The sequence below is a fragment of the Rattus rattus genome, chromosome 3 (genome assembly GCF_011064425.1).
Source record: "Rattus rattus isolate New Zealand chromosome 3, Rrattus_CSIRO_v1, whole genome shotgun sequence".
NCBI lineage: Eukaryota > Metazoa > Chordata > Mammalia > Rodentia > Muridae > Rattus > Rattus rattus.
Genome location: NC_046156.1, coordinates 187,196,544 through 187,223,258, shown reverse-complemented (window position 1 = coordinate 187,223,258; position 26,715 = coordinate 187,196,544). Strand labels below are relative to the sequence as shown.

Below are 26,715 nucleotides of genomic sequence, written 5' to 3'. Positions count from 1 at the left end.
GCAAGTTCAAGACAAGCCTGGGCTACTACATAGCAAGTTTGAGTTTATTCCAAGCATCGTAGTGAGAACTGTCTCAAAAATAAACAAACAAAACCAGAAAAAGAAGAAATGGGACTGGCAATAAGGTTGAGCAGGTAAAGGTGATTGGTTCTAAGCCTAGAACCTGAGTTCAAACCCCAGTACTCATTTGGTGGAAAATAGAACCAACTATCAAAAGTTGACTTCTGATTTCCACATGTATGCCATGGTACATATACAGCAACATACACACACACACATACATACATACATACATACATACATACATACATACACACACACAAAATAAAAAATGTTTAAAAATATAAAATGATGCATTCCTGATTAATCAATGCTCAGTTTTGTGTAAGAAGGAAAATTATTAATATTCCATTAGTTGTCATTGGAACTCAGAGAGCTAACAACAACAACAACAACACACACACACACACACACACACACACGTAACTAGACCCAGGACCTGGGAAGTGGCTTATTTCATAAAGTGCTTGTCACACAAGCAGGAGGACTCCAGTATTTGCATAAAATTCTAGGTGTGGTTTGAGTCACCTATAGCCCCAGTGCTGGGACAGTAAAATAGAGTGATATTAGGGCTTATTGATCAGCCAGCCTAGATCAATCAGGAAGCCCAGGATCGTAGTGAGAGAGACTCTATCTAAAACTATCAAATGAAGAAGGATTAACAGAGATATAGACATTGATGTCTGGTCTCCACATGCATATATATCTACACACACACATGCATGTTTATAGTAACACACACACACACACATACACACACACAGAACCCACAGATGTTGGGGGGAAACAATACAAAGGAAGTAAAGGACATAAAAAGAAAATTATCCCTATCCTATTAGTCCACTTTAGATTGAGATTTGACCTCAACTGAACCAAATCCAGAATGGTGATCTCATTTTGCTGAACTTGAGATCAAATTGAGCTCATTTAATTGTTACTTGAAACCTCAATTGATTCATTAAAATAATTTCCTGGAAAAGGAAACCTATGATTTTTAAAATTATTACCAGAAGAAAATTAGCACATTCTCCAAGTTAGACCTTTTTTTTTTTTTTTTGGTTCAAGTATTGTCTTTAAACCCCAATCCATGATCTAAAGAGAAAGAAGAGGAGGAGGAGAAGAGAAGGTAGACTTCATGGAAAATTAACTATGTCGTGACCAGTAGTATACTGGCTCTCTGTGTTCACCACATCTCAGATGATTCTAAAGTAATGTTCTTTTCTTTCTTGAGCACTCCATCAAGTGAGGGGATCACATTTTTAATAACTATTAAGATATTGGTTCTCTCTTCACTGGTCTCTCTGTGTCATTTGCTTGTGATGATGTCACATTGTACTAGTTTAGTACGTGTATGGTTCACCACTTTGGGTCTTGATCTTAATCAAAAGAATAGTAGAAGTTCTTACCTACTAAAATTAATTCTCCAAGGGACAAATTGTTTGTGTTTTTTGTTGTTCTTGTTGGGTTTTCTTTTGTTTTGTTTAGAAATTCAGATTCAGTATAACTGGGCCAAACAAAGATTGAAGAATGGCATGGGTTCCTCTTTTCTATGCTACTTCCTGAGGATGGTGAGGGCATATTTTGTGAACACGTGCATGGCTTTCCTAGTACACACAACTCCACGGAACTTGAGGACTTTGCTTAGACACTCAGTGTAGTCCTCTGGAGAGGTGCTACCCTACCCCATTTCCATGCATACTAGGCAAATCGTAATTGGGCAATGTTCTTTTCTTCTCTGATGTTTTTATCTTGAGGGTATATGTGTCTATTTTGTAAGTAGAGTGACCATCTTCCCCCCAAAGCAATGTAGGGTGCCAGTGGAATGATTCCTGACCAACAAACAATCTTGGTTTCTCTGAGGTCCGTGTGCCTCCCCTCCCCAACACCACTTTGATGGTGCCCAAAACAGACTTAAAGGAAAGTGAATTCACTCAAGGTCACAGAACTGGTCAAACAAGTGAAGCTCTGCAATTTTTACACAACCCCTGATGCTCCTAAGAGGAAATCATTATCTGCTGGAATTAGGCAATTATGGTGAAGAAGGCCTCATTTGTACCTCCTACTAGTTTGTGACCCGGGGCTTCTCTAGAATGGCAAACTAATTAGCTGTCATTAACTTCTTAGAGCAGCTGAGCTGTTACAGACCACAATAGACCACACACACACACACACACACACACACACACACACACACACACACACACACACTGATTAATGGGATCACATTTACTTCCCAAGTTTTGAAAACCAAGGTTGGAACGTGGGCAGGGAAAGTTCTCTTTTCTCTGTAATCTAAAAAAACAAGTATGTACGTGCTTAAAACCTAAAAGCTACCTACAAGAACAATGCTGATACTGGTATCAAGACTTGATACTTGACTGTCTGAGATTTGAGATGCCCAGAAAAGATAGCAAATTCCCCTAGGGCTCATCTGCGTAAGGTTAGAACCTGTGTATTCTTATGCTGAAGTCCTGGGAGGGGTTGAAAGGGGTTTTGTTTATGTATTTGTTTTGTTTCAAAGACAATGGGGACACTTTCAGATCAAACTGTCTTCTTGGAAATCTTGCATAAGATTTGGAGTAGCAGTGAACGCCTAGAGCTGTCCCGCTTATGACTAAGACAACCGTTGTGCATACCCAGTGCCTGATTGAACAGATGGGTATTCTACCTGACCAGAGCACAGGTTTGTCTCATGAGAGCTGTGTGGCCCTAAGTAGATTTTGTATCTGGTTCTCTGACTCAATGCCATCGCCTGTAAAGCGGTAACCCTATGCCCTACAGATATGAGTCAAGCTTGTTTATATCCTTACGATAGAACAGCTCCTCGAAAAGGCAGCACTCAGCATACTTTTCAACCTTAGTTTCTAGGGTCCCCTTGAGAAAGCAGAAGTGACTATGTCTATTCGGGATGTTTCACCAAGCACCATACATTGGAATATGCATTTATAAATCGTATCATTTATCTTTCAAAAGTTCTAGAGACTATAGTCTGAGATGGAGTGCCAGTAGAGTTGAACTCTCCTGAGGTCTGTCTTCCTGGTTGCAGAATGCTGTTTTCTGGATACTGTTCCCATGGTGGACAGGGGCAAGACGTTGGGGCCCTTCATAAAGGCACGATACCTATTCACGAGGCTCTGTCCTCAGAATCTGATTCTCTCCCGTGGTTAGCACATGCCATCACACCAGGGCTTAGGACTTCAATCTGAACTTTAGGGCTACACTTGCCTATTCAGTCCACAGTGAGGAGTAGTGGGAGGAACAAAAAGATGGAAGAAGAAAGAGGAAAAGAGAGAGGAAGACGAGTCCATGGGTGCTAAAAGCAAAATGGGTGGATGTTTTCCAAAGTGACCCAGAGGGATGCATGTCTTGCACCTGCCAAGATGGAGCCTTTTGTTGTCCCAGCTCTGTGCCCTTTGTCCCTCATTCCCATCACAGATCCCAGGCTGACATGATTTGTGAAGTAGACTTTCACTTAAAGTCTAAGAACTTTTTTAATAGTGTTTTTACTTTAAGATTTATTTATTTATTTTATGTATATGAGTACACTGTCGCTGTCTCCAGACACACCAGAAGAGGGCATCAGATCTCATTACAGATGGTTGTGAGCCACCATGTGGTTGCTGGGAATTGAACTCAGGACCTCTGGAAGAACAGCCAGTGCTCTTAACCGCTGAGCCATCTCTCCATCCCTGTTTTTTGGTTTTTTGTTTGTTTGCTTGGTTGGTTGTTTTTTTGTTTTGTTTTGTTTTGTTTTGTTTTTGTTTTTTTTGTTTTTGTTTTTTTTTGTTTGTTTGTTTGCTTGTTTTTGTTTTTTCAAGAACTTTTGATTTCTAGTTCCATAACGGAATCCACAGACTGACTTATGTTCAAAATGAAAGATTTAAGGAACGAAGGTGGCTATGTCTGCTAAGGATTGTTCTAACAGAATGTTTAACACCTCCAAAGGTCATTCTATTTGCTAAGTATTAAAGCCAGGGAAACGTTTAATTTTCGCACCCTCATAGTTAAAACTTCACAGTGACCTGTCAGTCAGTCATTATCTCCATTTAGGAGGGGTGAATGCGTGCATCTTGCATAATCTGACAGTCCTTACAGAGAAAGTTTCTAGAAGGACATTTAACTCGTCATAAACTGGCTATGCTGCCCTTTAGCGTGGCATACCGCAAGATGTGTGCGGCATTTCACCTCAGGATGTGCACTGTTTCGAGCCTGAGTGTGAACCTCCATTCTCTCTAGCTTTATTGTCTAACTAGAGAACGGAGATATGCGTACCTAGCATTCAGAACCGTGGCAAGAATGCAAGCAGGTAAGTTATATAAAGGGTAAAGTCGGGTCGGCCGGTCCTAAATGGCTCCCCGAGTATTTTGTTGGTCAGTCCTGAACTACGTTTCCCATTTATCCCTAACCCCTGTTTTCGCCTGGGAGAGTGGAGGTTGCGCAGGACTGCGATAGTCTTCTGTCATTTCTCACTCCGTACATCTCAGTGATGCCTTTGTTTCCATGCGGTTCCTCTATCACTCAGAGTAGGTGGACCAACCCAGGTCCGGAGCCAGTTACTTGTACCAGAAGCAAAGAGGATGTCGAGCCAGTAGAGGGCAGCAGAGAGGTAAAAATGCCCAAGCTCTGACAGTGTAGGGACCAAGTCAGGATGAGGGAGGGGACAGAAAGTACTTTTGAGTGTTCCTTTCATTTTAAAACAAGGTTAAGAAACTCATCTGCAGGACCTCTCAGAACCTTGTCATTCTCCATACCACGTGCACTGGGTTTCTTAAGTTTGCTATTTTCTTTCTCTTATGTAATCCTGTCCAATTGAGAATTTTCAGGCAGAAATAAACCCCGAAGAAAGTCTATTTAGAGGTCTTTATTGTAAACATGAGAAAAACCAAGGCTGCTGAGAAACACTACTTTGTGGCTGAACTGGAAATAAATCTTTATCCTTGCTCTGAGGCCAAGTACTAACCCCCGACCCCCAATCATAAAACAAACAAACAAACAAACAAGCCACTAGAATAAGTACCCTCAGTAAGTTTAAAGAAATATATGCTTAAAAGAAACCACATGACTATGAAAGAATGTTCATTTCTGAGTAACAGGTAACTTTTAGACTATTATGGACTTAAAAGTCACAAACTATCTTGGCCCAGTTTCTCACTGGAAATGTCTCCACAGTTAGAGCTATTTGGATAACGTCTAGTAGTTATCCTACAGGTAGGGGGATAGCCAGCCGAAAACAATGGGCTTTGGCTTTTGTCTCTCAGGGCTTGTGGTAGGATCGCCTCCTCTGTCCCTGTAGAGGGAACAGGAAAAGTGACAAGCGTAAAGCGATGTACACATAGTGCCGGTCCAGAAAAACAATGGCCGTTCCACTTTGACCTATTTTAACCTGGATACTCTTGATCCCACAAAGAAAAGGATGTTTACTCTGAATAGAATGCTGTCCATCAGGAAGCAGGGGATGAAAAAGTGAAGTGTCCAAATGCTAGTCAAAATGCGGTGAGAAGAAACTTGAGATTCAGCTGTCACTGTTCTGAAGCACAAAGCAAAACTGAAGGTCCACTTGAGAAATTGTTAACACAACCAGCCAAGGTATTTGAGAGGACAATGGCTTCTCTTAGGATGTGGGCTACTCGTGTAAACACTTTTAGCTTATTAAAGAAAAGGAACCAGGTTTTTTTTGTTGTTGTTGTTGTTGTTTTTTGGGTTTTTTTTGTTGTTGTTGTTTTTTTGGTGATAGTAATGATACTAGTAATTATTTAGATCCTTTTTAGCTTGTGTGTCCCATGCATGTGTGTGATAAAAAGTGTAGTATATATTATTCATAAAATACACTATACTATGTATTCATATATATTTAAAGTATTATATAGAATTTATATATATGGCGTGGTTTCCTTCAAGAAATGAGAGAGATCCATGTGTAAGAGCTTCATGAGTTCTGAGGAGACAGTGAGCTGTAATGTGTGTAAGCACCATGAGGACCACAGTAGAGCTAGCCATCATCAGAAAACCCCGCCCCTCATCGCTAGCTTTGTTGTATCACCTTTTAAATTTTCCTGAAGAGAAAATCTAGTGGCAAAGGACCCATCACTCCAGAGAAGGAGCACTCAGCGGGCTCTTTCTGGGTGTGCCTGAAAATCTTGCTGATGCCTTGTGCTTAATAACTTTAATGAAAATTTAACAAAGATCACATGTGCTCATGATTACATACATATTATTTGTAGGTCTTTGCTTTTATATTTTACATACATAATAATGCCTAGGTATTCTCATATTTTTTTAATCTAAAACAGTTAAGTTATGAAATCTCCCCTCCTACCTAATGAAAAGACTATGGGGAAAATGAGATTTGTCTAACTACATATACATATGACTCTTTAGCTGAACTATTAGAATAGTAAGAGGTCATTTTCTTCCTTTACATATTACTTCCTTTTTAGCTTGTGTTGCCATCTCAGGCTTTTATTTGGACAATCGAGTTATAAACACACACACACTCATATACACACATATGCACACATACATATACATACATACACACATACACACACATACACAAACATACACATACACACATACATACAAACACATACACATATACACACATACATACACACACACACACACACACACACACACACACACACACACACACACACACACACACACACACACACACCATGATGACTTTTCCCCAGGGAATTGGTAGAAGTTGTACTTGTGCTTGGAGTTACAACAGCAGAAGACAAATGACAGTGCCCTAACCAACTCAATTGTGATTAGTCTGAGTGTGGTTTGGACACTTTGTTATAACTTTAGTTGTAAGAACGAGATGCTGCTTAAGATTCATTTAGCTGGCAAAGCAAAGTCAAGAGCAGCCCTTGAGTTCTGAGCTCTGAAACCAGTTTTCCCCCTTCCAGCCTACAGAATTTCTATACATTTACTTAAATTCTTTAAGCTTTTGCCATTTCCCCAATGAATTCTAAGTTAGTGATGAACAGAATGCTTCATCTCCAGAATGTATTACTTATATGTTGCTATTGTTCATCTAGTCAATGGTCACTTTCATTTTCTAGCCCCTATGAATCTCAGGAAACAAAGTAAAACATAACTGCTCATTTCAAAGAACTCACAAATCAAGAAGAAAATCGCAATGAATAAGACTGAGATGCAGAAGTTCTACCTGGTGATTCTGGGGTGGGGTGGGGGCTCTGGCTTGGGGGAAGGGGCAGCAAGTAAGCCCCTGGGCCTGATCATTAGCACTTCTGAAGCCTAAGGTGACTGGACATGGCTTTCATTCCAACACACAGAAGGAGGCAGGCAGATCTCCACAAGGTTGAAAACAACTTTTTGTCTACATGGAGGGAGTTCCAGACCAGTGAGACTTTGTCCAAAAAGAAGAAAAAGCAATTACAACAACAAAACAGAAAAGAATATGGTGTTCTCTTTAGGGAGTGTTAGGGGAAGATTACCTGAAACTAGGAACCAACAAGAATGAGATATGGAAGCATGACCAGGATATAGGGAACAGAAGAGAACGGTTCATAGTGTGTGTTAACAATCAAGCACGTGGCTGTAAAGGTGGATTAGCACAGCCTATTGGAGCGCCATATAAACAGCATTGGTTTCATTGTATGTGACATAGAAAATCATCAGTAAATTCTTTGGTTAGTCTCCTGGGCCTGGGATTGAAGCCAGAGCCTCCTGCAACCTAGCCATGTGCGTTATCACTGGGCCACACCCTCACCCCCGATACCGTCATTTTTTTTCTCCTTAGATGTTTGTGTGGCTCTGAAAGTCAAACCGAGGTCTATCAATCCATTTTCAGTATGGGGACATACAAGATATGTCCTTGAGAATGACAAACTGGAAACAGTGTGGGCCATGATAATGTCCCTTAACCTGGGGTGGTGGGTGGGGAACAGAAATACTGTTCACAGCTAGGAACAGTAGATCATAACTGTGTTTAGAGATTTTATATGGGAAAGAGAGGAAGCCATTTAAAAGAAAGAAATCACACAGAAAGAAACCGGTCCCAGCATTGTAAGTATGTAGAAGTTTTAAAACATCCCATACATTAAATAACATTGAAATTCTCATTCCAAGAGGGTTTTTTTTTTAATGATTTATGAGAAAAAGATAAAAATTTAGAAAAACTCTTCTGTTCTAAACAGCATTTTATACACATTTATGTAATTAAAGGTGTTGTTGGATTGAAATGGGGGACGGCTAGGCCCACGTAGAACTCCACTACACATAATCTAATGACAAAGTTCACTGTTTCTCCAGCCTCTGGTGGCAGCCTCTCCTGACCTAGCAATGATCCTGTGGTGATGCTGCCCCTTGTGTTTAGTATCAGAATGCTACCAAAGTAAGCATTATCTGTCTTTTCACATGCTGCTTCCTGTAGGTGGAAGCCCTCTGCTGGTTATAGAGCCCATAGCAAGACAATGTTCTTTTCAATTGATGGGGAAAGCTAGTTTGTAGCTAGAAAACCTCTATGTTACCAATGCCCACTCCTCATTGTAGCACAGTGTTACAAAGAGAGTCAGAATTCCCCTATGGGCCTAAGTCAAGGACTTCACCAGAACTGAGTGCTTGAGATTGGGTTCAGAGTCTTATGACCAACAAAAAGTCGCAGATGAAACATTTGATGCTCCAAACACAGAATAGTAGGATATTAAATAAAGTAGGCAAGAAGACTGCCCAGGTACGATGTTATCACTGTATTGGTTGCTGACAGTTACCAATTCTTCTCTTTTTGGAAAATGCATAGAATTGCACCCCTCCCCCTACACACACACACACACACACACACACAACAGTGGAATCTATACTACTAGATAATATGTATGAAGTGCTAGGGGATCAGAGATACAAGTTGACATTATTATCTGACAACTTCGTCATCATGTTCGTCATCCTCAGGGTCGTCATTTCTGCTATCTCTCAAAATATATACAAGGTTTTAATTAGCCCAGCTTGCTCCAGTTTAAAGGAAAAATAGAACATCCTTCTGTGCATGCTTATGTCCGAGGTGGGAGTGAATTAGGGAAATATTATGTTTAGTAGCTGTATTCTTTTTTGTCTCCACAAACACTGCACCAAATCTCCTTCTCAAAAATCCAAAGGAAAAGAATAACGCAAGCTACACCCCTCAGCCATTCCTTTCACGCTCTAAGTGTTTCCCACCCACTTGAAAATTAAGAGCTTTTCTAGGCACACAGGGAAATGCAAAGATTGTGTGGGACAAAAGATTTAAAATTCCTCTGGAACTAATTTCAACAGGTCATACTGTTTAAATGTTACCCTGAGTTATTTAGCTCTCAATAGAGGGGACAGTTCATTGAGACTGCTCTGTCTTTTTCTATCGTAGGGATTGCTTTAGTATCGATTAGAATACATAATTAATACTGACATGAGAAATGTTAACATTTGCCAATTAAACATTGTATTTATGTGATTTAATGCCCTCACTTGGGAGGCAGAGGCAGACGGGCCTCTGTGAGTTCAAAGTTAGTTTGATCTACATAGTGGCTTCCAGACCAGCCAGGGTGACAGAGTAAGACCTTGTCTCAAATGAAACAAAAGCAAAACAACAGTGAAACAATGCGAAGAAGTTGACAGTCTTGCTATTCCATCGGTATCAATAAGAAAGTGGGCTAAAGAAGTAAAATACCCATGAGCAATTCTGAGAAGACATGGAGCAGTGGTTGCTTGGGCTGTCTTGCTTCTAGCTTTCCTAACCATTGATCTTTAGGCATTTGAAAGAACATCCTCTCCACTCATCAGGGGTTGGGGTCAGGAAATCAACATCTTTTTTTCTCCTTAATAGCTTGTGTGGAGACCTTCATAACCATTGTTTTCTCGGCCACCATGTTTCTAGACATCTCCCCAGCTCTCCATCCCTCAAGAACCCTTATGCCAGACATTTCTGAGAGCCAAGTATCCAGGGCTCTTTTCAGTTGGTCCTTATTTCTGTAGTTTGGGTTACAGAGTGGGCAGCTCATGGGAAGCATTTCAAGTCCACTGCATTGTGGCTGTTTAAGGCTTCTACCTTCCCATGAGCCCATCTCTGTTATTTGCATATTTCAACCTGACTTACCATGTGGAAACTGTCATTTCTGTGTCTTCCTGGGTTTGTGGTTTTATTCATTCAGTCCCTGGTCTAGGCAGGACTGCTTCAGCCCTGAGAATTCACCAAAGCATAAAGTACATCTGCTGGGCCCTAGAGTTTGGGGTTGGGGGAGTGAGGAGGGGGACATAAAAAGCCCAAATGTATTCTTTCTATGGAGTGACAGAAAACATCAATTTTAAGTGAAGTTTAAAAAAGAAAAGAAGGCTCATACATGAGTGAATTCGTGAGCAAATGAAATCAGGAACAGAGGGCAAATTGGAGCAGGATGAAGGCTTTTCCTAGAAGATAAGGCCCTGTCTATAGGGTTACTCAGTTGGAAGAGTACAAATGGTTTGGGAGAATGATATAGGAAGTTGGGGAGCCTGAGAAAGAAGTATAGGAGCAATAAAAAAGAAAGAAGAAATGTTTTCAAAGTACCCAACAAAGGAAGTAGAAGAGGGTTGATCATGGAGCTCACAATAGTATGAAGTGACTGGCTGCTAACTTGCTGTTATCTGGCAAAATTGCCTATATAGGGAAAGTACTGTATTTTCTTCCTTCCTTAAAATTGTCTATATAGAAAGGGAGCTTCTTTCCTTCCTTCCCCTTCCCCTTCCCCTTCCTTCCTTCCTTCCTTCCTTCCTTCCTTCCATTTTTCTTCAGTGTTGGGCCTCAAACACCTGTTGGTCAAGTGCTCTAGAACTGATCTCTACCCCTAGCCTTCCCTACTCTTGCTGGTGCTTTATATTTGAATGCAGAGTGTTGTGGCCTGTGCTCTTTGTTTACTTTCAAGTGTAGGAACCAACACAAGAACTAGTATGCATCCCTAGGATCTTTGCTCTACAGCAATCTAACTGGGTGGTTGTTTAATAAATTGTTCTTATTTGAATTTTTAATAAGGGATACAAGATAACAGAGGGGAAATCAGAGTTAATCACAACACCCTTCATTATCCAAGAATACTATTTAAGGGAATCCTGGGATATGAATTAGGTTTTGTTTTCCCCATGTGGAAAGGTTTAATGAGAGAAGAAGAGTAGAAGAGGGGAGAAAAGGCCAGCTATGAGCACTTGGAGGGAAAGGGGAGGGGAATGGGGAGAGAAGGGACAAAGGGAAGAGGGCAAGAGAGCAGAGAAAAACTGTTTTGTTTTGTTTTGTTTTTTTTATGAGTTAGGTTTTAAAGTTCATTTGAAGGTTCATTTCTTGAGTTTCTGGGCATGAATATCTACATACTGTCACTCATTTAGTAGCAGCATCATGTACATTCAGACATGTACAAGTTTCCCACAAAGAAAGAATCAGGAGGACAATTTAAGGTCCACTATATTAAATTTCCATCTCTGAGACAAAATACATGGGGATCATCTTAAAAATAAAAACAAATTTTTTTTGTTTTTACTCAGTTTCAGACACTTGTACCCTGTGGTATTTAGTTATAGGAGCTATAATTTTGATCCTATAGCATCATGGCATATAATGATGGGAACACATGGAAGAAAAGGTCTCCTCAGTTCATCATGTCTAACTATGGTAGACAGAAAGGAGAGAATGCCATATCACTTCCAATGGGACAACTTCAATGATATAACTCCCTTCACCTAAGCCCCATCTGTAATGGGTTCTAGATATGGACCAAATATAGCATATGGCCTTCTGGGGCTATTTAAGATCCAAGCTACGTCATCTAGAAAAAAGTTATTCTTGTCCATTGGTGGGATGGGATGGATTTTAATCTGTATGACCAATTCTCACTGTAGAATACTCTATATCTTATCTACTTAAAAAGTCAGTCATTGTGAAGCACAGTTTCCAACAGCAGGCTGGAAGAACTTGAATGTCCTCACAGCTGTTTCTACAGAGCCCCTGTTACTGACTTCTCACTATATGCTTCCAGTTTGCCAGCACAGTTCTCACCCCAACAAAGTCATGCAGCCCATAACAAGTCCTGCCCCTTGTCTGTCTATCATCTTAGCCTTCATCCTCATCTAGAGTTCTCACACTCTAAGAACAGCAATTCCCCACCTGGAAACAGTCATGCTTTTCTTCATCACATTTAACAGTAACCAGAACATTCCCAGAAATTGCTAGGTCTGTTGTATCCACAAGCATCATTACACCATAGTACCAACGGAAAGGAAGCATGATTAACACCAAACTAAGAGTGTAGCCCTCGCTGGGCTTCATTTCGAAAGATGTGTGTGTCTTCTTGACATGAAGATAAGTCATTTACTTTCAGCAAATGACTTTCTGTGAATCCTGGCCATGCTCCTGCTAACCATTTGACTTTGGGGAAAATTTTGCTCCTGGCCATTGTTTCTCATCCATAATTTGAGGGTCAGAGCAAATGTATCCTGGAATGCCAAGCAAGTATTGAAGGAATTTCATACCAGAGGGCACCAAAGAAGAGTAACACTAATGAGTATGTCACCTTTGATCGTGCTAGGACAGTTCATCTGGTGAAGTCCTTAAAAAACAGAAGGCCAACTTAGGAAAAGGTGAAATGAAGGCAAGGGCTGTGTTTCCTTTCGCCTGGGTTCCTAAGAGAATAGCTGTAGCCATGCCTACAAAAAAGGGAAGAAAGAAAGACAGACAGACAGAAAGACAGAAAGAAAGAGAAAAAGGAATGCCCGTTTCTTTGACCAGTTCTTTCTACATGTTTAAATTCCTAATTGTGCTCACAATCTTAGTCACTCCATTTTCATGTGCAAGCAATTAAGACTCATTAGCAGCCCTCCCCCATGGTAGGTTCTTTTCCCCATCTGCCACAAATCAGATCCCTCAGGAACATGTTTGACTTCGAAACAATGTGAAAGTGCCGTGTATTTTGTTCCGATTGTATTAACATTTTAATATAACATTTTAAGTGGTGTCAGTGGACATTCACAATCAGATCAGCAACCAGACAAAACAAGACATCAAAGAAACCAGTGAAATGAGAGCAAAAACAAGGTTTTTTTTTGTTTTGTTTTTCAACTAATATAGTAGGAAGGAGTAAAAGAATAACCAGTGTTTGGTAAACATCCCTCAGACACAGCTCACTCCTAACTTAGGACAGGAACGTGTACTTTCTTCAGTTCCTACTCTGAATATCAGTTGTGTATATTCCTAGCTCATAGGAAGAAGCCAGAAGTTTTGGAAAATAAAATATCACAACAGATGAGACATGTGGTGAGCCTGCACAAACAATATAGCAGAGGGCACTCCCCTTCCCCACTTTTGGTGGAAGCTTGGAACACACCAATGAACCTTATGCGGTAGACCTCCATCTAGGTATCTTGGGTTATTTTGTCTATCAGCCTCTTAAGGATTTAATAAGGGGAGATGTTTTGGAATCACTGGATGAAAGGCTTGCAAAAGTTCAAAGTATTGTTGTTATTTTGGAGCAGTCACACCTGCAGGTTTAAAATCCTTTGTGCAAACCCAAGTCTGGTCCTCTCACATCCAGCCTTCAAAGAAGAGCTGGCTTGGGCATGTGACAGATTCTCTTGGGAAAGCTAGGAGAGGCACTACCACCCACCGGTTGTGTTTGTACATAAACATCAAATGGCACCCGAGAAAAGTAACAACTCCTTCACGGGGGATCTGAAGCCAAACACAGAAGATGTGGCAGTTGAGGTGGGGGGAAGGGCTTGGAAGTAGTTAACTAAAGGGAAGGGGACCCTGAAACGAAGAACTTCGTGCTTTGTACCAACAGAGCTGTGCTCATTAAACGGGATGCTTTTAGAGGAGAAGCACACCGGTACACTTTGTCCGAGTCAAAGGAGTTACTTTCCTAGTAAATGTCATTAGCGGTCAAATAAATGTCCTGAGTACTGGAGGTCCACAAACTTGCCTGTTGACTAGTAACCTCCCCAGGATTTAAAAAACACAGCAAAACAAGAAACAAAATCCAGAGATACAGGAAGACATAGCAGAGGGACAGTCTAGTTTACAGGTAAAGTCAGTGTCTGGATACAAAGTATAATAAAGGTTCTGAACTAGGGAAACAGGCTAGATGGTAGGAATAGAGAAAGATAGTTACAAGACATAACTGAGTAGTGACTCTTGATCCTAATGACTAGATGTAAAATACTTCTGAGACTATGTTAAACCTTACAATCCTTGCTAATATGTATAGGCTGAAAACAGAGTTCTGCATTCCAATATCAAGTATAATACAGGTTTACCTCAATAACCAGATGAACTGCACTTCATTTAAGAAAAAGTGTTCCACACATCCAATATTGTAGAAAACCAAGGCTCATGACTATTTTGAGACAGGCTCTCTCCCTCTCTCTGTAGCCTATATTCTCCTGGTGCTCATACATGGCTCAGGCTTGCCTAGAACCCACGGTAATCCTTCTACCTCAGTCTTACAAGGACTGAACTTACAAGTGTAGTCAATCCCTGGGAAAGATTCGTAAGGTATTTGTAATTCTGTAGACTGAAAACCTTTAAGAAGCACTTTGCTTATCCTTAATCCCTGAAAGATTTGTAAGGTGACCATCCTGATGGCTTCAGTCATCCCCAGTCTCCACTTTCACTGTACCTGTCATCCACAGAGGTCTCTAAGAGCCAATGACCTATGAAGGACTTCTTTGCCTCTACCACTGAAAAAGACTGATGGGTGGTGAAATGGTTCAACAATAGAGGGCTTGCTTATTATGGACACTTTGGGCTAGATCCCTAGAAACACACACACACACACACACACACACACACACACACACACACACACACACACACTGAGCCATGTTTTCTGCCATGTTTTCTCTGCCAGTTTGCATGACCAAAAGAAAATACCACAGATTGGGTAATTTATAAAGAATGGAAAATTATTTTCACATCATTTAAAAGGCTGGAAAGTCTAAGATCAGATCAAGGCAACAGCTTCACATAAAAGATTTCTAATTGCATCCCAACGTGGTGGGAAGTGGAAAGGGCAATGGAAAAAAAGGTTCCCCCTTCACTTTTATCAGACTGCCTTACCCTATTCTGAAGAGCTAGACATCATGGTCTCTTGACCATTTCAAAACCCTTCCCCTCAATTCTTCTTCTTTTTTTTTTCAAAAACAAAACAAACAAGCAAACCCCTCTGAACTTACTCTGCAGACCAGGCTGGCCTTGAACTCAAGAGATCCAGTTGTCTCTTCCTCCTGAGTGCTGGGATTAACGCTGTGTGCCACCATGCCTGGATGGAATAAATTTTTAAAAAAAAAACTAAATGGTGGTTACTGTAAAGTTTCAAGAGCAGTCCCTCTACTGATCCTTATTATATTCCTCACCCTTTCCCTCCCCATAACTCCTTCTCCTCTTCTTCTGTTTTTTTCTCAAGACGAGATTTCTCAGTGTAACAGTCCTAGCTGTCTTTGGACTGACTAAGCTAGCCTCTAACACGCAAAGATCTGCCTGCCCTTGCCTCCGAAGTTCTGGGATTAAATGTGTGTGTATCATCACTACTTGGACCATCCCAATATTCTTAACATTGACATCCTGGATTTAGCATAGGACACATTCAAACTGTGCTCATTGGTTACTTCTTGATGTCACTAGGCTTGGCCTTATGATGACTTTCTTCATCTGTCACTTCTTTACTCTTGACCAAGATTCCAAAACTATTGAATTGAACTTGCAAACAGAACAAACTAATTCAAAATTAAAGTAGGCAGTTAAAGATTAATTCATGTCTCAAAATACAGCTTAGGGTGCTGAAGATATAGTGAATACCTTTTGTAAACCCATTTTTTTGCTCTGGAGTCTTCTCACTGTTTTGGTTTTGGCTATTATAAGCTCTAGGATGATCAAACCTTAATAAGTTGCTAGTATATCCAGAATTAATTGAACTTAATATTGGTTTACCATCAATCAATCAATCAATCAATAAAAGCTGTTCAATTTTGTATTCTGAATGTCAGAGAAACAAAAATAAGTCAAATGTAGGCCTGCCCCTAAGAGTGTGATGTGTTGTAGTTGTACATATTAACAAAAAACAGAGACTCTTATAGCCACAAGACTACTAAAATGTATAGATTAATCACAACTTTTTTGAGGCAGCAGGGACAAAATTGGGCTAATTAAGCAGTAATAGCTTTCAACCAACATGATACTTCCACTGGGTATCAAATTCCTGCTCAGGTTGAGAAGAGGGTGTGAGTAAGCCATCACCAGCAGCACCTTCTCATACAAGACCATTTGCTGTTTAGAAAGAGAGGTGGTCACAGATGACAATCCATTGCTCATTTGTCACCGGCCATCGGAAGTCTCACACAAGAAATGGCATCAGGTCTTAGAGAGCAGAACTAAACTCCCAACTCTGCTACTATCTTTCCATCTAACTTCTAATCAGTATTTTGACCCGATTTTTCCTCTATGACATGGAGGTATGAGAGGAAATAACATCTAAGGATCTAATTAGCTCTTTCATGATATTTCACGATTTTTAAAAAGACGTCCTTCCAATTTACTGCTTTTATTTTCTTTCCTCATATTACGATAAGAAATGAATGAAAGTTGTGTCAGTTCAAACTCGATTTCCACTCTCCCCAGTGTGGATATAAAAGGGCAACCTTGACACCATTTGTTGTTTTCAGTTTTCACAAAGAGTTAAGAGAAATTTCTGGCTCCTGTGGTTAGGCCTCCTCTCCAGTTGGCAGAAGTCTTTATGTGGACTTGATGGTTGCCCAGGGCAACAAAATATTAGGGACTGAAACATGTTTAGAGACTCAACTGTGTAAGTGACTCAGGCTGAGCAGATCAACTGAAGCCCATACTTAGCTAGAGCAGGTATCTGCCCATGCCTGTATGCACTGTTGCTGGACTCCAATGTACACTGAAATACACTAAAACGAGCCAGGCCTGAACTCTGTGGAGAAGAGTTAAACTCTTAGAAAACAATATTCTTTCCTCAGCCATGTCTCACTCTTGAAGGATCATTAGGCAAGGAAACATAAACAAGATGAGAAGACTGAGTGGAGCTTTGAACAACATCTACCAAGAACACAATGAAAACTCAATAAAAATTTAGCATAAGAGCTGCCAGTCAACACCAGTTATCTCTTTGGAGTGAGCAGAAGCAGCCCACAAAAATCAATACCCATTCCATGCTCTCTCTCTCTCTCTCTCTCTCTCTCTCTCTCTCTCTCTCTCTCTCTCTCTCTCTCTCCAGACATTTCTAGCTATGGTCTGAATTAAAATGTGGATTCAAAAAAAATAGTTTTCCTGTTCCCAAAGTTCTTAAATCTTGAGGTCATCTCCCCTCAGTTCCATCAGTCTGGCACCATGATACCAATTACTACAGCTTGTTAAGGGAGTTTTAGCATCCGGGAGTTGTGTCTTCTGCTCCTATTTGCTGTTGCCCAGAGCAAGAATTGTAGGGGGGAAGTATTAGCCAAGTCTTGTTACTTGAAGTCTTTCCTCTTTAGCTGTTTAACTGGGTTCCATGTTAATTATGTGTTTGGTTGGTGGTGTTTTTATCCACCACTACATGTCCTTCTCACTCCCAGTAAACAAGCAAGAGCAATTATATTCCTTAACTATTTTTCATGAATGCTTACGGCGTGTCATTACGAGGAGGAACTGTTCCTGTTGGCATGCTGAAGTTGTGATTTGAAATGAATATTCTGTCTGAGTGATTGGAAACCTAGTCCTAAGCTCAAGCGGTTCACCATGATGACTCTCATCTGGGCAACCACAGCAGCTGTTTGGAAACATGGCTCAAGATCACTTGCTCGCAAATGTCTTTTTCCATATGATCTGGGGTAGAATTGAACCCATATACGTTACTCGATGTGTGAAACACATGTGACCCTGACAGATGACTCAGCTGACCTTGAAAACTACAGCTGTTTAGTCCCCGCTGAAAACAAAGTTACACAAGTCATTTACTAGGTTTAGTGTTTAACCATTTTATGCTGAACCATAGAACTTCTAAACCCTTAGGGGAAAATCATATCATCCTGGGGGGGGGGTGAATGTGGACATTAGTTTTACTGCATATTTTGAAAAAGCTGAAATAAAATGTTAAGTACATGTGGCTCTATTTTGCTTTGTTATTTAAAAAAAATTAATGACGAAATCCAAGATTGATTTTTGTTTCTTTTCCACTCCAATGAAAGGCAGTCTGTATTCTACAAAGATCAAAGGTTTTTGTGTATGCTATAGAATATGTTCCCTGCTTAGTTATGACATTGTAGAAGGCTGACGTTATCGTCTAAGAAGACCCTATAAGTGATCCAATATTTTTGGTGTGCTATTTTAGCTGCACTTTGGTTAAAGCAAGAATAAAACACATCTGAAATTCTTAGTATTTATATCAAAACATCAACTTGTTAGGTTGTGGGTACAATTCAATGAAAGCATGCTTGTGTGAGGTTTTGGGTTGGTTCCTAGCACCGTAGAGGTTGGGGTGGTGAGCAAACACAAAAAAGAAATCACAGTAAGTTGTATATCTTAAATATATACAATAAAATAGGCTAAGAAATTATGTACAATCTGGTCTCATGGCTTACCCTGTAATCCTACAGAGGCAGAGGCAGAATTGGCATGAATTTGAAACTGATCTGGGCTAGAGAGTAAGTTTTAAGTCATACTGGGCTACAGATTGATAAAGACAGATTGGGTTTTTTTCTATGTGAAAAGTACCCAGAGTGGAAAGTCAAAGACTGACGCATCTTCCAGATACTCCCTCATCACTAGATTATGGGTTCTGTCCTTGTGGTCTATGATGGCTGCCTGAGTCTACGCCTTCACATCTAAATGGTGAACAACAAGGTGTAGGAAGTGAGAAATAACAACACTTCCTTCCTTCTGGAGGACACTTCCTGGAAGTCCCCCATAATGTTACAACCTGACTGCAAAGGCATCTTGGTAGTGTACTTTCCTCGCAATCCCCTAATTCAAGGACTTCGGTTTCCTTTAAGACAACAAACCTTTATCTAACCTCTCCTTACCACGCAGTCTCTCTCAAGTTGCTCATCATCTTATTCTTACCTGTCTTGGAAAACTCCAGTCCTCTTTGGGGCTGACAATCCACCCTTTCCATCAACTTGTTATATGATTTCCTAGGGCCAAAGAAAAATAAAGACTTTTCACAGTATCAGGTGACTGTGACACTTGACGTTTGGCCTACGGTCTGCTTCTTTCCTTCTCCCTTAGTGTCGGTTCTAGGCCTTCCTCCTTGGAAGCCTCTCAACCCAGTGGCTACTCATCACCCCTCAGCAATGGCCTCAGCTGTGGCTCTGTGAAGAGCATTACCAAGCCATGAACTTCCTCGTTCATCATCTGCATCCTTTTACTGACTCCCGCAGTGGTCCTATCCTCCTTCCAATCTCTTCTCCCTGCTGGTCCTACTCACCCCTCCATCTGCATCTTTGCCTGTCTGTCCCCCCATTTTTCCCAGCCCTCCCTGACCTGTCTTCCCTGTATCTTCGAGTTCCTCCTGAGTCCTTGTGCTTCTCTAACCCCACAGCTCAGTCTTAAATTCAGTACAGAATGAACCAAGAGCAAAGGCACTCACAGACTGTTTGCTGACCCTTCTTGTCGTCGCGCCCCACCCCCACACAAACGCAGATCAGTTGTTATAACTCATCTCGCCTTCCATTCACGACCGGCCTTTCAGGTACACCTCCACTCCAATGGCAGTTGCAGTGAGCTTCTGTTTGCCACAGCTGCTGGCCCTTCCTCTTGAGCTCTTTACTCATTTCTCAATAAATCCTTATTCAACAGGCTTTGGGGGTGCTTTTTATCCCAGATCTCACAGTCTTCTAGCTTCTCTGAAGGCACGTCACCACCCTACATGGATGGAGTTCCTCACCTCTCCTAACAAGGAAACTCCTGCATTTTCAAAGGTTGCGTTCCCTTCAATAGTTGCATTGCACACTACTATGAAGGCAATTTCCCTAATTCACGCTGCCATGAGGGCAACCTTCCTAATTCTCTCTATATATTCAGGTGATTTTCAGATTATTCATGCAAAAGACCTGCATCTTAGATACAAACTGAACCCATGTCCTTCTTGCTAATGTGGCTTTTTTTTTTATCCTGCCTCATATAATGCAGTATTTTTATGCCAGATTTAAACACAGAACGTGTGTGTGTGTGTGTGTGTGTGTGTGTGTGTGTGTGTGTGTGTGATCAAATCGATATAGTTTTTTCTAAGTATTTCTCAGATCGGTTTTCCTCTGTAACACACAGCTGTTCCTCTAGCTACGTTACCCTTCACGTCTTTGCAGAATTGCACCTGGGGTAATATTTTCCAAACAGTTGTCCCTAACATTTTATCTTTCTGAAAGATACAAAGTTGAAAAAAAAGAAAAAACCAGTAATGTTCAGAGCCACACCTAAGGCATCAAGGACAACAGTTTTATAAGTATACAATATACATTATACCATGAAAGTTTATTTCTCATGACAAGAAACATATCCTGAAATGCTGGGCCACCTCTTCTTGTTGTTTTCTGGGCTGAAGCTAAATCTTCATCCTTGAAAACTTACTCTGAAAATACTATGCTCCTGCTTAAAGAGAATAAAAATAATAGACTGACTTGATGAAGGCTCATGGTTCCCATGCTTGAATCTGACAGGAGCAGTTTGCAATCAGCCTCAGCCTCTCACCTCCTCAGTAGAGTGTGATGTATAAGGCCCCTGCCCAGTCAGATGCGTCCTCTCTGGTTCCTATCTCACTCTTGAGTACCAGACGACTTCTCCACCCACTCGCTGTTTCTCCTAATCCGTCTTCTCACTCACTTCTTCATATCCCCTCAACTAGAACCCACATTCCATAGAATTGTCTGGTTTATGGCATTGCACCTAGAGATGAGGGGCAATGCAAATTCTGCCCCGCTAACCAGGCTGAGCCTGCCAGTTCTCTGCATTTGGGTGCTTGGCAGCCTTGGTAACCAACCCAAATCCAACATCACACTAATGAAAATACCCCATACTGGATTGTTATAGGTCCGGACTCTTAAAAGCCCCATACCAAGGACGTCAGTTCTTTGTCTTTATCATAGGTTGCTGAAGCAACATCGTGTCTAACCTTGAAGTTTTCAGTAGGCTGGAAGTAAATGGGTCTACAGGTCTCCTAATAGTCTTCACAGGCGTCCTTGGAATGATTCAAAACATGGAAAAACAAAACATCTAGAAGCCAGCACCATAGAATATTCACCTCCTATCCTGCAAGGAAACTGGAGTGGGAGTGCACTTTGCCCCTTTGACAGACACAAATGAACTGAGAGAAGCAAAGACAGGTAGTCCTCTCCATACGGTCAGCCCGAAGACTCAGAGTGAGGAGAATATGAGAGCCAGTACCATTCTATATTTGTTTCACTGATAATATTAAAGAACTCACATGGACCTAAAAAGGATACCAGCCTTAGGGTGGTCACTAAAAGTTGGCCTTTCCCTACAACAACTCCTGCCCGGTGGATGAGCACACTATTTATTCAGCTTTATGGAAACACTGGGCAAGCATGTCTGGCTGTAACAGGTGCACGACGAGTGTGCAGACCCCTGCCAGGTGCCCAGAGTGCTGCTGGGATGAGGAAGTCAAGTAGACTTGTTTTGTTGTTGTTGTTGTTGTTGTTGTTGTTGTTGTTGTTTGGGTTCTTTATTGTTGTTGTTTGTCCTATCCACTTTCTGGTTTTGTGGCTGTATTTCTCCATCCTCTTCCCCATGAAGGAATAGACCCCCAATGACTCTCTACACCTTCCTCCTTAGCTTCCCTCCCTCCACTCTTCTTCCTCTTCCCATAGCCAAGAAGCTGGTCCCAATCATGCCTCCCTTTCATGTGGTGGGCCGGTTCTGTTGCGTCGTTTCATGGTCTTGGACCAAGAGCCGCCTCAGTAGTCAACACCGAACCCTAGACTGTGAGACTAATGAGAAAAGCAGAATTCTTTCAAGTAAAAGGAAGTGGTTTGTGTTGTGGGGGGGGGGGACTTGGAAAGAAACGACACCAAGAACACTAAGGGCTCTATTTTCCTCACTCCCTACAGCTGGGTTAATACATTTCAAAATATCCAGTCAATTGAGTTAATTCCATCAAACAGCTACTCAATGCAGTAAAAAGGAAGGGAAATAAACAGATGGTTTTAGGAATGACTGGCTCAACTTTCTGGGGCCTTGATCTTACTCATTTCTAGGGAATAAGTTCAACTCTAAGGAAATGTAAACATGTCATCTGCAAACCATTACAAATGAAGTTAATAAGAACAGATTTTGAAATGTATATTCCAGATATATACGTATATATTCCCAAGTGTCGTTAGGATAGAGCACAGGCCCGGATTGTAGTGAAGGGAAAAGAAAAGGACTAATATCAAAAGAGAAATTCATTTCTTTTTTGTTTTTTCACTCTCTCCTCTTTTACATGTCCCTGTCTTTTGTCACTCTGTCCTTACCTGTCTACCTACAAATAGTAACTCTGCAAGCAGCATACTAAAATCAGACCCACGTGAGTCTATCTTCTAGTCTCAAAGCAAGCTTAGGAGATAGGCAAACTTATTATCTCCATTGTATAAGAAGGAAAAAATCATTAGGCTCAGAGAAATTTAAGGCAAATTCCCACAATGGTTATTCTGTAAACTTGAGTATATTAGCTGGATTGGTCAAGAGCCATAGAACTGATATGTTGAATATGTATATTAAAAGAGAATTTACTAGACTGGCTTATAGGCTGTGGTCCAGGTACTCTAATAGCTCTTCCCTGATGCACCAGTCTGAGAACCTAGGAGTTCATTCAGTCTAGAAGGCTGGATGTCTCAGCAGGCCCCGTTTGGCTCTGGAGTCCTGGAGGGCTCCTGGAAAGCTGCTCGTCTAATACAGGTGAGGAGATGCATCAGCAACAAGACAGATGAACTTGCCAGCAAGAGTGGGAGGCAAGCGGGCAAAAAGCAGTTTCCTTCTTCCATGTCCTTCTGTGCAGCTGCCAGGAAGTGTGGCCCGGATTTAGGGTGGGTCTTTCGCCTCTAAAGAATGTGATTAAGAAAAGCCCTCAGGGGATTGCCCAGCCGCTTGGGTTGACTGATTGCAAATGTAGGTCAGATTGGATCACCTGGATCGATCACATTGTGGCTCCAGGATTTCAATTCCAAGAGGAACATTTCAGGTCCCATTACTTGAGCATAACGGGTGATGTGGTGTCTTTTGAATAACCTTGACTCTATTTCCTGTGCTCTCCATGCCCTGTTTTGTTTATCCTTTAATTCTTTTTATCCACCCCTTCAGTTCTTCCTCTACACTCTCCATCCTTTTATTCTTTGATTTTATTCTTTTATTGCCTTACCTTTCGCCATGCTATTTATCCTCAGCCCTCTGAACGATCCCATTGCAATAGTTTGGATAGTCAACTTCCTCCAGAGAGCCTACCTATGTTTAAGGCCATTGTTTCCCTCTGGCAGGTGATACTTTTGGCAAATGGTGAACTTTGAGGAGTTAGGGAGGGGCTGTGGAAGGTCTTTGAGGAATTGGGGGCATATCCTGAAAGGTTTCACAGAGCTTTAACCTCTTCTCTTTCTTTCCACTTCTTTTGTGGTCCTGAAGTGAATGGTTTTGCATACATTCCTACCATAGTTTTCTGCCTGCTCAAAGCATCATGGTCAATGGGTGAGAGTTAAGAAAATGTCATCTATTCCCCTCTCAGCTCTTCATATCTCACTACAGCTTCTCCCAGGTCCAGCCTCTGACTCATGTGTCAGTCTTCATCTCTACTTCCCTACCATCTCCTCACCACAGTTAGAAATAGCCAGCTTTCATCACCAGAGAGGCCACATATAAATTAGAATAGATTGGGTCATTCCGCTCCCATACAAAAAAAAATCCACTGTAATCATAAAAATGGATTTGATTCCTAACAAATAACTCACAAATTAGGCTATTGTTGAGCTTCAGATGGTCTCCAGTGAAAGGCATCTCTCAGTCTGCCCCCACCCGCTTTCTTTCTGACTAGTAAGTAAGCTGTAGGGAGCAGATAAAAGCAAATGCAGGTCTGTGAGAGTTAAACCTGATGCGAGCCTGATGTACAATTTGTTTGTGGTAAATGTCATAGAGCGCCCTGTGATGTAGTACTTTGGACAAAGTCACATTTAGCTCAAGTGACCATATTTTGAACTGGCCAGCATAGGACAATATAGTGCCATCTCCCTGAATCAAATCTGCACCATGGCTTTTCCTGGAAATACCCCAAGGGCTCCAAAGACAAGATTCCAGATTCTCTGCTACTGGCAACAACTGAGCATCTTGTCCTTGTGAGGTAAATCACAGAAGTCCCTCATTAGCATGTGGTAGCATCCTAACTTAATCATCCTGATTGCTGGAAATAACTAAAGCCAAATGATGCCGATCTTCATGGCTGCTGGGGGACCACGATGTAAAGTCTTGCAGTATCTTGAGAACTTAAGAGACACGGAACTTCATCTTGTGCTTGCAAAGAATCCAGCATCACTCTTAGACCTCCATCTTCTGCTTGTTTGCTACATGAACACTTTCCTCTCTCTGGAAATGGGTCCTATGCCTATACCATCTGCTCTCCCATTGACCCAGTTGGTTGATGGCTCACTAAAACTCCTCTAACTGAAATTTTACTTCGACCTATTTGTATATGATGATGGTGATAACAATGATGATGATTTTGTAATTCTTGACATTATTTTCCTTATAATTTCCCATTTATAGTTGCACTTCAAACCTATACATTAATAAGTATAATTAGGTAATTATCCATTGCTGTGGTATGATGCAGGTTCGCTGACTACCCATGAGCTCACAAATTGCCTACTTAGGGGTTAGAGATTTATGCCCAATCTACTTAACAACCAGAAAATATTTTTTAAACAAAATAAAATTCTTGAGAGTTCTTCATGTGTCAGGCACCTCACAAAGTTCTTGGGATACGATGGTGACCTCAAGCAAGTACTATCCCTGTCCTTAGTCCCCATGATGACGAGTAGATCAATGGAAAGACATATGAATAAAGTAGTAATAGTATTGAATATAATATTCCCAACCTCAGTATAACCTACTAAGAGAAACTTATGAATGATCATGTGCATTCCCATGTTCCAGAAATCTCTTGGAAAAATACATACTTATACATAGCATCATGGAGATTCTGAGAAAATTTCAGAAGCATGTTGGAATGCACACACACAGACACACACACACACACACACACACACAAACACAAATACACACTGATTTAAACTTACATCTCTATTGTGAATCTAATGCTCACTTGCAAGGGCCAGCAGTATGATACTACAACTTTGCCAAGCTACTCCAAGTTGTAATGAGTCTTAGTTCCAAATCTGTTATTAAGAGAGGGGGGAGGGGCTGGGTGGAAGGAGAAAGCCAGTGTTTACTCCCATCTGTCAACTAACCTGTGTGACCACAAGGGACCAGCCCTAGGAACCAACATGCAGACCGTGAGGACTATCTTTTCAAACTCTGAAATTTTCCTAAACCCCAGTCCAGCGCTGGTCAAATGCTTTACAACCTCTATTTGTCCCTAGGCAGTTGCTTGTGCCTGGAATTCCTGCACCAAGGTTTCCTTGTGGTATTTTTAATAGTGTTGTTTGAAGCTGTAGCCAGCTTTTCTGTGGTTTGAGAGTTAAACGGGACACAGTGATGTGGTGTGCTGTAATAGCTCTTGGAGGAATGTTAAGACAAATTAAAGTCCAAGTGAGATAGCACCTGAAGGAACCTGGTCCTTAAAAAAAAAAAAAAGATCCTAACATCATGGAAGGGCTTAGGAGTTCTAAAGAAGCCTTTAATTCAAAAGAACTATCTTCCTAGTGATCCAACTGATGTTTGCAACTGGCTTCTTTGCTCAAGGACAGAGTTCACTGTTCTTGCCCATCTGGGTCTGCCCTGCTTGCTTTCCTGCCTTATACACCTAAGGGTGCACATCAGTCTAAGAGAAAATAATACTGAGAGGGGATGTGTATAAATCACACCATGACTTACAGCACCCACTCTGCTGGATTAATGACCACCAAGCAGTCACTACCGCATCCATGAAAGAGGCCTGATATCAGCTGGTCATACACACATTGGGGCCCAAACTGAGTACAAGCACAGCAGGGCTCCACGCTGAGCCGTGGTCCATTTTCCTTCGAGCAGTAGTTACCCGTCTATGGAAATGTGATTTGAACCACACAGAGTGGTTTTAGAGTAATGAAAATATTTTTTGCCATTTAATATAAAACCAATTCTTCAAAATGTTAGCGTGTATAGCTGGGTGGGCCGGTGCATGTCTGGAACTCCAGAAATCTGAAGGCTGAGGTGTAAAGATCGAGAGTTCAAGGTTGGCCAAAGCTATGTAGTGGGATCCTGTCTCAAAAAATTAAGAGTTTGGGATTTAGCTCCGTGTAAGGGTACTTGCCTAGCATTTGTAAGGACTGACCCCCCCAGCTTTAAAAGCATGTATAAGTATATATTATTATTATTATTGTGCGTGCACACACACACACAAAAGCCAAATACATACATGTATGGGTATTTATGTGTATGCATCTAATGTGCATGTTTACATATTTATGTACGTACATATAGACATATATTTATATTTGAAC

General features: G+C 41.1%; 1 protein-coding gene across 3 annotated transcripts in view; it reads left to right on the top strand.

Moving 5' to 3' along the window:
• The window catches only part of Pde4d (phosphodiesterase 4D), a 798,677-nt gene that overhangs the window by 629,941 nt on the left and 142,021 nt on the right, over positions 1–26,715 (top strand). The window lies entirely within an intron of this gene.